Source organism: Loxodonta africana, chromosome 20 (assembly GCF_030014295.1).
Source record: "Loxodonta africana isolate mLoxAfr1 chromosome 20, mLoxAfr1.hap2, whole genome shotgun sequence".
In the NCBI taxonomy this organism is placed as follows: Eukaryota; Metazoa; Chordata; class Mammalia; order Proboscidea; family Elephantidae; genus Loxodonta; species Loxodonta africana.
The window spans coordinates 21,008,188-21,020,611 of NC_087361.1; the positions used below are offsets into that span (position 1 = coordinate 21,008,188).

Here is a 12,424-nt window from a genome sequence, read left to right on the forward strand (position 1 = left end):
TAAAGCTCTTCCCCAAATTTTTATGCAACAGCTTCCATTTACATTTCATTACCCAGTTAGTTTCTATTAGCCTTGCAAAGGAGCCTATAAAATGTAGTTTTGTGTGGCCACATTGCAATCTCTGGCAAAATTGGGGCTCCATTGCTCAGAAACAAAGGGAAAATTGGTATTGAGTATGCACCTGGAAATCCAGCTTCTGTCCTTCGCCAAATATTTTCCTTAAGATTCACCTATCTTTCTTGGGTCTCAGTTTGCTTATCTGTAAAATAGGAATTAAACACTTAAGTTTTAGGATTTTTATAGCATTTAAGGGTAAAATATATAAAAGGCTTGACACATAGTAGGGATTTAATTAAAAAAAGGTTAATTTGCAAAAAAACAGCAGTAACTTCTAAAACATACTTTTGCAGTTACTGAGCACTGCCATAGGTTTATTTATCTGATCACATGTAATTCCCTCAAACCCTGCAACTATGTCATACTACCTTCCCAGCATCATTCAACTACTTCATTCCATCTCATTTCATTACCTTCATCTACCCTCTGGTAAAGTACTGATGAGAAGTTAACAGGCTTTCACAAGGTTAGCCAAGTGCTAAAAGAAAACTAAGTGTCTAGGAATAAGGAAAAAGACTAACACTGAAGAGATTAATGCAAACACATATGATAGATAACCCAAGCTCACAAAACCCTTTACTCTCCACCAAAACAATGGCCTGATTAGCTCAACAGACATTTTGTCTTAAATCAATACCACTTCCCTTCTTTAAAAATTGCAAGCCCAGGCTTCTCTAGTAGTTTCTTACAGAGAGACTACAGGATCAAGGCATGCCTTTTTCACTATTGTCCATTTCTCACTTATTTATGGTAGATTGAAAAATATGGTCCTAAGTTCTTCCCATCACAGGAGCCCTGATGGTGCAGTGAGGGTGTGTGGCCCTTTGCAATATGATTTGCCATTCTTTCTGTCAAAAGATGGAGTCTATTTCCCTACTCCTGGGTCTAGGCTGGTCTTGGATTTGCTCTTAACAATATAAGGTGGGTGAAGTGACATAATATGACTTATAATAATAGGTAGGCCTCAATAGGTATTACAGCTTCTGGATTCATTGATGTGGAATGCTGCTCTGAGACCACCATGTAAGAAAGCAGGTCTAGCCCATAAGGGAGGGAAACCTAGGTGCCCAGAGTACAGCCAGTATCAACTGCCAGACATGTGAAATGAGCCAGCATCTCAGACCTTCTGGCCCAGCAGACCCTTCAGCTGAAGGCAGCTGCGTGAGGAAAGAGCCTTGATGAAATCAGCAGAGGAACCACCCAGCCAACCAGCAAAATCAGGAGAAATAATAAATCACTGTTGCTACAGGTCATGAAGCTTTAGTGGGATTTGTTATACAGGCATATAAACTGAAATACTATCATGAAGAAATACTTTGAATCTCTACGCGCTGCTTCCTGGGCGTCGTAGAACCAAAGCACGAGGCTCAGACAGGAAGGTCCACCCTCCGCCCGGACCGTGAACCGCTGCGCCCGCAGACCTGGCCCAGGCGCCATCATGCTGCTCCTGCCGAGCGCTGCGGCCGGCTGGGGCACCACTGTCACCCATGCTCTGACCTCTGCCGCTACACTCCGTCAAGCTGAACCTGTGGGAAGATGGTTTGAAGCTTTTGTTAAGAGGAGAAACAGAAATGCTTCTGCCTCTTTTCAGGAAATGGAGGATAAGAAAGAGTTATCAGAGGAATCAGAAGATGAAGAATTGCAGAAAAGAGTTATCAGAGGAATCAGAAGGCGAAGCATTGCAGTTGGAAGAGTTTCCTGTGCTGAAAACACTTGATCCCAAAGACCGGAAGAACCAGGATCATTATGCAGTTCTTGGCCTTGACCATGTAAGATACCAAGCTACACAGAGACAGATCATAGCAGCTCAAAAAGCAATGGTTCTAAAAGGTCGCCCAGACAAACGGAAAGCAGCTGGAGAACCAATAAAAGAAGGGGATAATGATTATTTCACTCGCGTAACTAAAGGTTATGAAACGTTGTCTGATCCAGTGAAGAGACGAGCATTTAACAGTGTAGATCCTACTCTTGATAATTCAGTCCCTTTCAAAAGTGAAACAAAAGACAATTTCTTTAAGTATTTTCCCCCGTGTTTGGCAGAAATTCCAGGTGGTCAAATAAGAAGAATGTTCCCAAACCTCGTGATATGAATTCATCATTTGAAGATGTAGATGCATTTTACTCCTTCTGGTGTAATTTTGATTCTTGGAGAGAATTTTCTTATTTAGATGAAGAAGAGAAAGAAAAAGCAGAGTGTCATGATGAGAGAAAAAGATGGGTTGAAAAGCAGAATAGAGCAGCAAGGGCACAAAGAAAAAAAGAAGAAATGAACAGAATAAGAACACTGGCTGATAATCCATATAGCTGTGATCCAAGGATAAAAAGATTCAAGGAAGAAAAAAAGGCCAAGAAAGAAGCAGAGAAGAAAGCAAAAGCAGAAGCAAAACAGAAGGAGCAAGAAGCTAAAAAAAAGCAAAAAAAAAAAAAAAAAGCTGTTGCCCTCGAGTCCATTCTGACTCATAGCAACCCTATAGGACAGAGTAGAACTGCCCCATAGAGTTTCCAAGGAGCGTGCCTGGTGGATTTGAATTGCTGACCTTTTGGTTAGCAGCCCTAGCACTTAACCACTACACCGCCAGAGTTTCCTGAAGAAAAGCAAAGACAAGCTGAATTAGAAGCTGCTTGGTTAGCTAAAGAGAAAGAAGAGGAAGTTATACAAGCATTATTGGCAAAGAAGGAGAAAGATATCCAGAAAACAGCCATTAAGAGGGAAAGACAAAAACTTAGAATTCATGCAAGACCTGGAATCACTTTTCTGACAGTGAGGCAGAGCAGGTTAAAATGATAAAAGTCAAAAAACTTTGTCATCGGCTTGAATTAGCAAGCTTACAGCGCTTGAATGAAGCACATCGTCTACAAAAGAAGTAGGAAAGGCTGCTCTGGAAAAACAGATAGAAGAAATAAATGAGCAAATTAGAAAAGAGAAAGAGGAAGCTGAGGCTCATATGCGACAAGCATCCAAAAATGCTGGGAAATCAACGGGTGGAGGTGGAAATGACAGTAAAAATTGGTCAGAAGATGATCTGCAATTACTAACTAAAGCTGAGAACCTCTTCCCTGCTGGAACAAATTCAGGCTGTAATACAGGTTGCTCTAGATGGGAAGTTATTGCCAATTACATGAACATACATTCTTCTTCTGGACTCAAGAGAGCTGCCAAAGATGTTACTGGCAAAGCAAAGAGTCTCTGAAAACTTGACCCTCATCAAAAAGATGACATAAACAAAAAGGCTTTTGATAAATTTAAAAAAGAGCATGGAGAGGCGGGGCCAAGATGGCGGACTAGGTAGACGCTACCTCGGATCCCTCTTGCAACAAAGACTTGGAAAAACAAGTGAATCGATCACATACATAACAATCTACGAACCCTGAACAACAAACACAGATTTAGAGATGGAAAATGAACAAATACGGGGAAGCAGCGATTGTTTTCGGAGCCTGGAGCCAGCGACCCGGTCAGGTGGCTTCATTAACATTGGAATTTCCTGAGCCAGAGGGAGAACGGCTCCCGCTCTGCGGCGGCTTTGCTTCCCCCTGCCCCTTTTTTTTTTTACTTTTGGTCTTTTCCTAACCCACTCTTCCGGCCTGAGAGAAGGAAACACAAAAAACCCAGGGACCAAAAATCCACCCCTAATTGGACTAAAAACACAGAACCAGCTACAGCCAAGCATATATGATCCAAATCTCAGACTTTCATCCTTACAGGGAACAAGGTGGTGGTTATAATTCAAAGGCAGTTCTGATAGGGATCGGACTGCATTTTTTTTTACAGGATTTTCTGGAAAAACTAGTTTCCCAGTGATGGCTCACAGACAGCAGTCTATATCAAACCACATAAAGAAGCAGACCATGACAGCTTCTACAACCCCCCAAACAAAAGAATCAAAATCTTTCCCAAATGAAGATACAATTCTGGAATTATCAGATACAGAATATAAAAAAATAATTTACAGAATGCTTCAAGACATCAGAAACGAAATAAGGCAAACTGCAGAAAAAGCCAAGGAACACACTGATAAAACAGTTGAAGAACTCAAAAAGATTATTCAAGAACATAGTGGAAAAATTAATAAGTTGCAAGAATCCATAGAGAGACAGCATGTAGCAATCCAAAAGATTAACAATAAAATTATAGAATTAGACAACGCAATAGGAAGTCAGAGGAGAAGACTCGAGCAATTAGAATGCAGACTGGGACATCTGGAGGACCAGGGAATTAACACCAACATAGCTGAAAAAAAATCAGATAAAAGAATTAAAAAAATGAAGAAACCCTAAGAATCATGTGGGACTCTATCAAGAAGGATAACTTGTGTGTGATTGGAGTCCCAGAACAGGGAGGGAGGACAGAAAACCCAGAGAAAATAGTTGAAGATCTCCTGACAGAAAACTTCCCTGACATCATGAAAGATGAAAGGATATCTATCCAAGATGCTCATCGAACCCCATTTAAGACTGATCCAAAAAGAAAAACACCAAGACATATTATCATCAAACTTGCCAAAACCAAAGATAAAGAGAAAATTTTAAAAGCAGCCAGGGAGAAAAGAAAGGTTTCCTTCAAGGGAGAATCAATAAGAATAAGTTCAGACTACTCAGCAGAAACCATGCAGGCAAGAAGGGAATGGAACGACATATACAGAACGCTGAAGGAGAAAAACTGCCAGCCAAGGATCATATATCCAGCAAAACTCTCTCTGAAATCTGAAGGCGAAATTAAGATATTTACAGATAAACACAAGTTTAGAGAATTTGCAAAAACCAAACCAAAGCTACAAGAAATACTAAAGGATATTGTTTGGTCAGAAAACCAATAATATCAGATACCAGCACAACACAAGGTCACAAAACAGAACGTCCTGATATCAACTCAAATAGGAAAATCACAAAAACAAACAAATTAAGATTAATTAAAAAAAAAAATACACATAACAGGGAATCACTAAAGTCAATATGTAAAAGATCACAATAATCAAAAAGAGGGACTAAATACAGGTGGCATAGAACTGCCATATGGAGAGTGATACAAGGCGATATAGAACAATACAAGTTAGGTTTTTACTTAGAAAAATAGGGGTAAATGATAAGGTAACCACAAAGAGGTATAACAACTCCACAACTCAAGATAAAAGCCAAGAAAAACATAACGACTCAACAAACATAAAGTCAAACACTACGAAAATGAGGATCTCACAATTTACTAAGAAAAACGTCTCAGCACAAAAAAGTATGTGGAAAAATGAAATTGTCAACAACACACGTAAAAAGGTATCAAAATGACAACACTAAACACTTATTTATCTATAATTACGCTGAATGTAAATGGACTAAATGCACCAATAAAGAGACAGAGAGTCTCGGACTGGATAAAGAAACACGATCCATCTATATGCTGCCTACAAGAGACACACCTTAGACTTAGAGACACAAACAAACTAAAACTCAAAGGATGGAAAAAAATATATCAAGCAAACAATAAGCAAAAAAGAAGAGGAGTAGCAATATTAATTTCTGACAAAATAGACTTTAGACTTAAATCCAGCACAAAGGATAAAGAAGGACACTACATAATGATAAAAGGGACAATTGATCAGGAAGACATAACCATATTAAATATTTATGCACCCAATGACAGGGCTGCAAGATACATAAATCAAATTTTAACAGAACTGAAAAGTGAGATAGACACCTCCACAATTATAGTAGGAGACTTCAACACACCACTTTTGGAGAAGGACAGGACATCCAGTAAGAAGCTCAATAGAGACACGGAAGACCTAATTACAACAATCAACCAACATGACCTCATTGACTTATACAGAACTCTCCACCCAACTGCTGCAAAGTATACTTTTTTTTCTAGCTCACATGGAACATTCTCTAGAATAGACCACATATTAGGTCATAAAACAAATCTTTGCAGAATCCAAAACATCGAAATATTACAAAGCATCTTCTCAGACCACAAGGCAATAAAACTAGAAATCAATAACAGAAAAACTAGGGAAAAGAAATCAAATACTTGGAAAGTGAACAATACCCTCCTGAAAAAAGACTGGGTTATAGAAGACATCAAGGAGGGAATAAGGAAATTCATAGAATGCAACGAGAATGAAAATACTCCCTATCAAAACCTCTGGGACACAGCAAAAGCAGTGCTCAGAGGTCAATTTATATTGATAAATGCACACATACAAAAAGAAGAAAGAGCCAAAAGCAGAGAACTGTCCCGACAACTTGAACAAATAGAAAGTGAGCAACAAAAGAATCCATCAGGCACCAGAAGAAAACAAATAATAAAAATTAGAGCTGAACCAAATGAATTAGAGAACAGAAAAACAATTGAAAGAATTAACAAAGCCAAAAGCTGGTTCTTTGAAAAAATTAACAAAATTGATAAACCATTGGCTAGACTGACTAAAGAAATACAGGAAAGGAAACAAATAACCCGAATAAGAAACGAGAAGGACCACATCACAACAGAACCAAATGAAATTAAAAGAATCATATCAGATTATTATGAAAAATTGTACTCTAACAAATTTGCAAACCTAGAAGAAATGGATGAATTCCTGGAAAAACACTACCTACCTAAACTAACACATTCAGAAGTAGAACAACTAAATAGACCCATAACAAAAAAAGAGATTGAAACGGTAATCAAAAAACTCCCAACAAAAAAAAGCCCTGGCCCGGATGGCTTCACTGCAGAGTTCTACCAAACTTTCAGAGAAGAGTTAACACCACTACTACTGAAGGTATTTCAAAGCATAGAAAATGACAGAATACTACCCAACTCATTCTATGAAGCCACCATATCCCTGATACCAAAACTAGGCAAAGACATTACAAAAAAAGAAAATTACAGACCTATATCCCTCATGAACATAGATGCAAAAATCCTCAACAAAATTCTAGCCAAGAGAAATCAACAACATATCAAAAAAATAATTCACCACGATCAAGTGGGATTTATACCAGGTATGCAAGGCTGGTTTAATATCAGAAAAACCATTAATGGAATCCACCACATAAATAAAACAAAAGACAAAAACCACATGATCTTATCAATTGATGCAGAAAAGGCATTTGACAAAGCCCAACACCCACTTATGATAAAAACTCTCACCAAAATAGGAATTGAAGGAAAATTCCTCAACATAATAAAGAGCATCTATGCAAAGCCAACAGCCAACATCACTCTAAATGGAGAGAACCTGAAAGCATTTCCCTTGAGAACAGGAACCAGACAAGGATGCCCTTTATCACTGCTCTTATTCAGCATTGTGCTAGAAGTCCTAGCCAGGGCAATTAGGCTAGACAAAGAAATAAAAGGTATCCGGATTGGCAAGGAGGAAGTAAAATTATCTCTATTTGCAGATGACATGATCTTATACACAGAAAACCCTAAGGAACCCTCCAGAAAACTACTGAAACTAATAGAAGAGTTTGGCAGAGTCTCAGGTTATAAGATAAACATACAAAAATCACTTGGATTCCTCTACATCAACAAAAAGAACACCGAAGAGGAAATAACCAAATCAATACCATTCACAGTAGCCCCCAAGAAGATAAAATACTTAGGAATAAATCTTACCAAGGATGTAAAAGACCTATACAAAGAAAACTACGAAGCTCTACTACAAGAAATTCAAAAGGACTTACTTAAGTGGAAAAACATACCTTGCTCATGGATAGGAAGACTTAACATAGTAAAAATGTCTATTCTACCAAAAGCCATCTATACATACAATGCACTTCCGATCCAAATTCCTATGTCGTTTTTTAAGGTGATAGAGAAACAAATCACCAACTTCATATGGAAGAGAAAGAAGCCTCGGATAAGCAAAGCATTACTGAAAATGAAGAAGAAAGTGGGAGGCCTCACTCTACCTGATTTCAGAACCTATTATACAACCACAGTAGTCAGAACAGCCTGGTATTGGTACAATAACAGGCACATAGACCAGTGGAACAGAATTGAGAACCCAGATATAAATCCATCCACATATGAGCAGGTGATATTTGACAAAGGCCCAGTGTCAGTTAATTGGGGAAAAGATAGTCTTTTCAACAAATGGTGCTGGCATAACTGGATATCCATTTGCAAAAAAATGAAACAGGACCCATACCTCACACCATGTACAAAAACTAACTCCAAGTGGATCAAAGACCTAAACAAAAAGACTAAAACGATAAAGGTCATGGAAGAAAAAATAGGGACAACCCTAGGAGCCCTAATACAAGGCATAAACAGAATACAAAACATTACCAAAAATGACGAAGAGAAACCCGATAACTGGGAGCTCCTAAAAATCAAACACCTATGCTCATCTAAAGACTTCACCAAAAGAGGAAAAAGACCACCTACAGACTGGGAAAGAATTTTCAGCTATGACATCTCAGACCAGCGTCTGATCTCTAAAATCTACATGATTCTGTCAAAACTCAACCACAAAAAGACAAACAACCCAATCAAGAAGTGGGCAAAGGATATGAACACGCACTTCACTAAAGAAGATATTCAGGCAGCTAACAGATACATGAGAAAATGCTCTCGATCATTAGCCATTAGAGAAATGCAGATTAAAACTACGATGAGATTCCATCTCACTCCAACAAGGCTGGCATTAATCCAAAAAACACAAAATAATAAATGTTGGAGAGGCTGCGGAGAGATTGGAAATCTTATACACTGCTGGTGGGAATGTAAAATGGTACAACCACTTTGGAAATCTATCTGGCGTTATCTTAAACAGTTAGAAATAGAACTACCATACAACCCAGAAATCCCACTCCTCGGAATATACCCTAGAGAAACAAGAGCCTTCACACAAACAGATATATGCACACCCATGTTTATGGCAGCTCTGTTTACAATAGCAAAAAGCTGGAAGCAACCAAGGTGTCCATCTACGGATGAATGGGTAAATAAATTGTGGTATATTCACACAATACTATGCATCGATGAAGAACAGTGACGAATCTGTGAAACATTTCATAACATGGAGGAACCTGGAAGGCATTATGCTGAGCGAAATGAGTCAGAGGCAAAAGGACAAATATTGTATAAGACCACTATTATAAGATCTTGAGAAATAGTATAAACTGAGAAGAACACATACTTTTCGGTTACGAGGCGGGGAGGGAGGGAGGGAGAGGTTTTTTTTACTGATTAATTAGCTGAAAAGAACTGCTTTAGGTGAAGGGAAGGACAACACTCAATACATGGAAGGTCAGCTCAACTGGACTGGACTGGACCAAAAGCAAAGAAGTTTCCAGGATAAAATGAATACTTCAAAGGTCAGTGGAACAAGGGCGGGGGTTTGGGAACCATGGTTTAAGGGGACTTCTAAGTCAATTGGCAAAATAATTCTGTTATGAAAACATTCTGCATCGCACTTTGAAATGTGGCGTCTGGGGTCTTAAAAGCTAACAAGCGGCCATCTAAGATGCATCAATTGGTCTCAACCCACCTGGAGCAAAGGAGAATGAAGAACACCAAGGTCACACGACAACTAAGAGCCCAAGAGACAGAGAGGGCCACATGAACCAGAGACCTACATTATCCTGAGACCAGAAGAACTAGTTGGTGCCCGGCCACGATTGATGACTGCTCTGACAGGGAGCACAATAGAGAACCCCTGAGGGAGCAGGAGATCAGTGGGATGCAGACCCCAAATTCTCATAAAAAGACCATACTTAATGGTCTGGATGTGACTAGAGGAATCCCGGCAGTCATGGTCCCCAAACCTTCTGTTGGCACAGGACGGGAACCATCCCCGAAGACAATTCATCAGACATGAAAGGGACTGGACAGTGGGTGGGAGAGAGATGCTGATGAAGACTGAGCTAATTATATCAGGTGGACACTTGAGACTGTGTTGGCATCTCCTGTCTGGAGGGGGGATGGGAGGATAGAGAGAGTTGGAGGCTGCCAAAGTTTTCATGAAAGGAGAGACTGGAAGGGCTGACTCATTAGGGGGAGAGCAAGTGGGAGTAAGGAGTAGGATGTATATTAACTTATATGTGACAGACTGACTTGATTTGTAAACGTTCACTTGAAGCTCAATAAAAGTTAATTAAAAAAAAATCCATAAAATGCTGGCAAACAAGAAGCCTAGTGAGATTCTAGAATGACAGGTCTGGGAAGCTCATCCATCCTTGAGGTAGGGCTTCACCCATATACACCTGTAGGCTTCCAAAAAGACTTATCTATATGTCCTTAAAATCTAGAGAGAAGACCATTCTGCAGCCTCCCATGGTGACACTTTCCAATGCTACCCTAATCCTCATAATTAGGAACCGAAATTCATCTTGCTTCCTCCAAAGACCACTCCCTCTTGCTGGGGAGGTAGCAGAAATAGAAACCTAGTTGCATTTTGTCACTACTGCAAAATCCTTTCAGTGAGTTGGACTGTCATTCACTAGGGGAATGCTCTCTCTAACACTCTTCATCCTTGCTAGCCATTTCTCCTGCACCTTTCCAAACTCCTATGGCTCTCTAAGAACCATCCTTCTGGCTGCACCTTCTAACAAGCCCAGGAGCACTGTACTCAAAGTTTCAAGCCTGACCACCATCTGGCAACATATCCTGGAAGGCTTTTCTGATTGTCTCTGGAATGAGGGTAATGAATTGGCCTGTCTCACCTGATTGCCCTGTGATTAAGCCACTAATTGTAAGTACAGAGTGTAATAAAGTTACCAGTTCATTGAAAGAAAAAAAAAAAAAAAAAAAGAGCGTGGAGTGGCACCTCAAGCAGACAATGCAACACCTTCGGAACAATTCGAAGGTCCAGGCACAGATTTCACCCCTTGGACAACAGAAGGACAGAAGCTTTTGGAACAAGGTTTGAAAATGTATCCATTAAATACACCTGAAAGATGGAAGAAAATAGCAGACGCAGTACTTGGCAGAGCAAAGAAAGACTGCATGAAACCATACAAGGAACTCGCTGAGATGGTAAAAGAAAAGAAAGCTGCCCAAGAGCAAGTGCTGCGTGCACGTAGAGTCAAGAAATGACTCAGTGACAATCTTTGTTGTGTGCATTTTTATAATAAAACTGAAAATATTGTACAAATTTTCATTCTTAAAATTAAAAAAAAAATACATTGAAGCATTTATTTACCTTACAGTGGTCTTTTACCTGGTGGAAAGAAACCCGATACAAGCCCAGCACATAGTGGGTGCTCAATAATCACTTGTGAAATGAATGAATGAAACAATCATGGGTGAATGTCCTTTAACTCAATAAAAGTCCATGTTTTATAATTACACCATTAAACCTCCACCAGAGTCAAGAACAGAGCACCATCTATTGGCCAGTCAGGTAACTGTAAGGAGGCAAAACACATGAGCTCACACTCCCATTTTTCAAAGTGAAACTTAATAATTCAGTAGCACTCTAGAATAAGCCATATGCTTATCTCAGAGAAGACAAATATTATACAGATACATTGTGTGGGGGGGGATTTCCCTCTTTTTTATAATAGCAGCAGCTTCAATATACAATGGCTTCCACCACTGGAAACTCTGGTGGGGTAGTATTTAAGTGCTACAGCTGCTAACCAAAAAGTCAGCAGTTCGAATCGACCAAGTACTCCTTGGAAACCTAATGGGGCAGGTCTACTCTGTCCTATAGGGTCGCTATGAGTCAGAATTGACTTGACAGCAATGGTTTTGGGTTGTTTTGGTTTAGTGGATTGCCATTAAAAAAAAAAAAAAAAAAGCTACCCCCAGTCTTAAACACTAGCAAGCAGCCATCTAAGATGCATCAATTGTTCTCAACCCACCTGGAGCAAAGGAGCATGAAGAACACTAAAGACATAAGGTAATTATGAGTCCAAGAGACAGAAAGGGCCACATAAACCAGAGACTACATCAGCCTGAGACCAGAAGAACTAGATGGTACCCAGTTACAACCGATGACTGCCCTAACAGGGAACACAACAGAGAACCCATGAGGGAACAGGAGAGCAGTGGGATGCAAACCCCAAATTCTCGTAAAAAGATCAGACTTAACAGTCTGACTGAGATTAGAAGGACCCCGAGGTCATGGTTCCCAGACCTTCTGTTAGCCCAAGATAGGAACCATTCCCAAAGCCAACTCCCCAGATAGGGATTGCACTGGACGATGGGACAGAAAATGATATTGGTGAAGAGTGAGCTTCTTGGATCAATTAGACACATGAGACTATGTTGGTTTCTCCTGTCTGGAGGGGAGATGAGAGGGCAGAGGGGGTTAGAAGCTGGCCGAATGGACATGAAAAGAGAGAGTGGAGGGAAGGTGTGTGCTGTCTCATTAGG

At 39.7% G+C, this 12,424-nt stretch overlaps 1 pseudogene; it reads left to right on the top strand.

The window, feature by feature from the left end:
- The first annotated feature begins 1,555 nt into the window (after positions 1-1,555).
- Positions 1,556-11,140, top strand: LOC100662752 (dnaJ homolog subfamily C member 2-like; annotated as a pseudogene).
- The last annotated feature ends 1,284 nt before the right edge of the window (positions 11,141-12,424 follow it).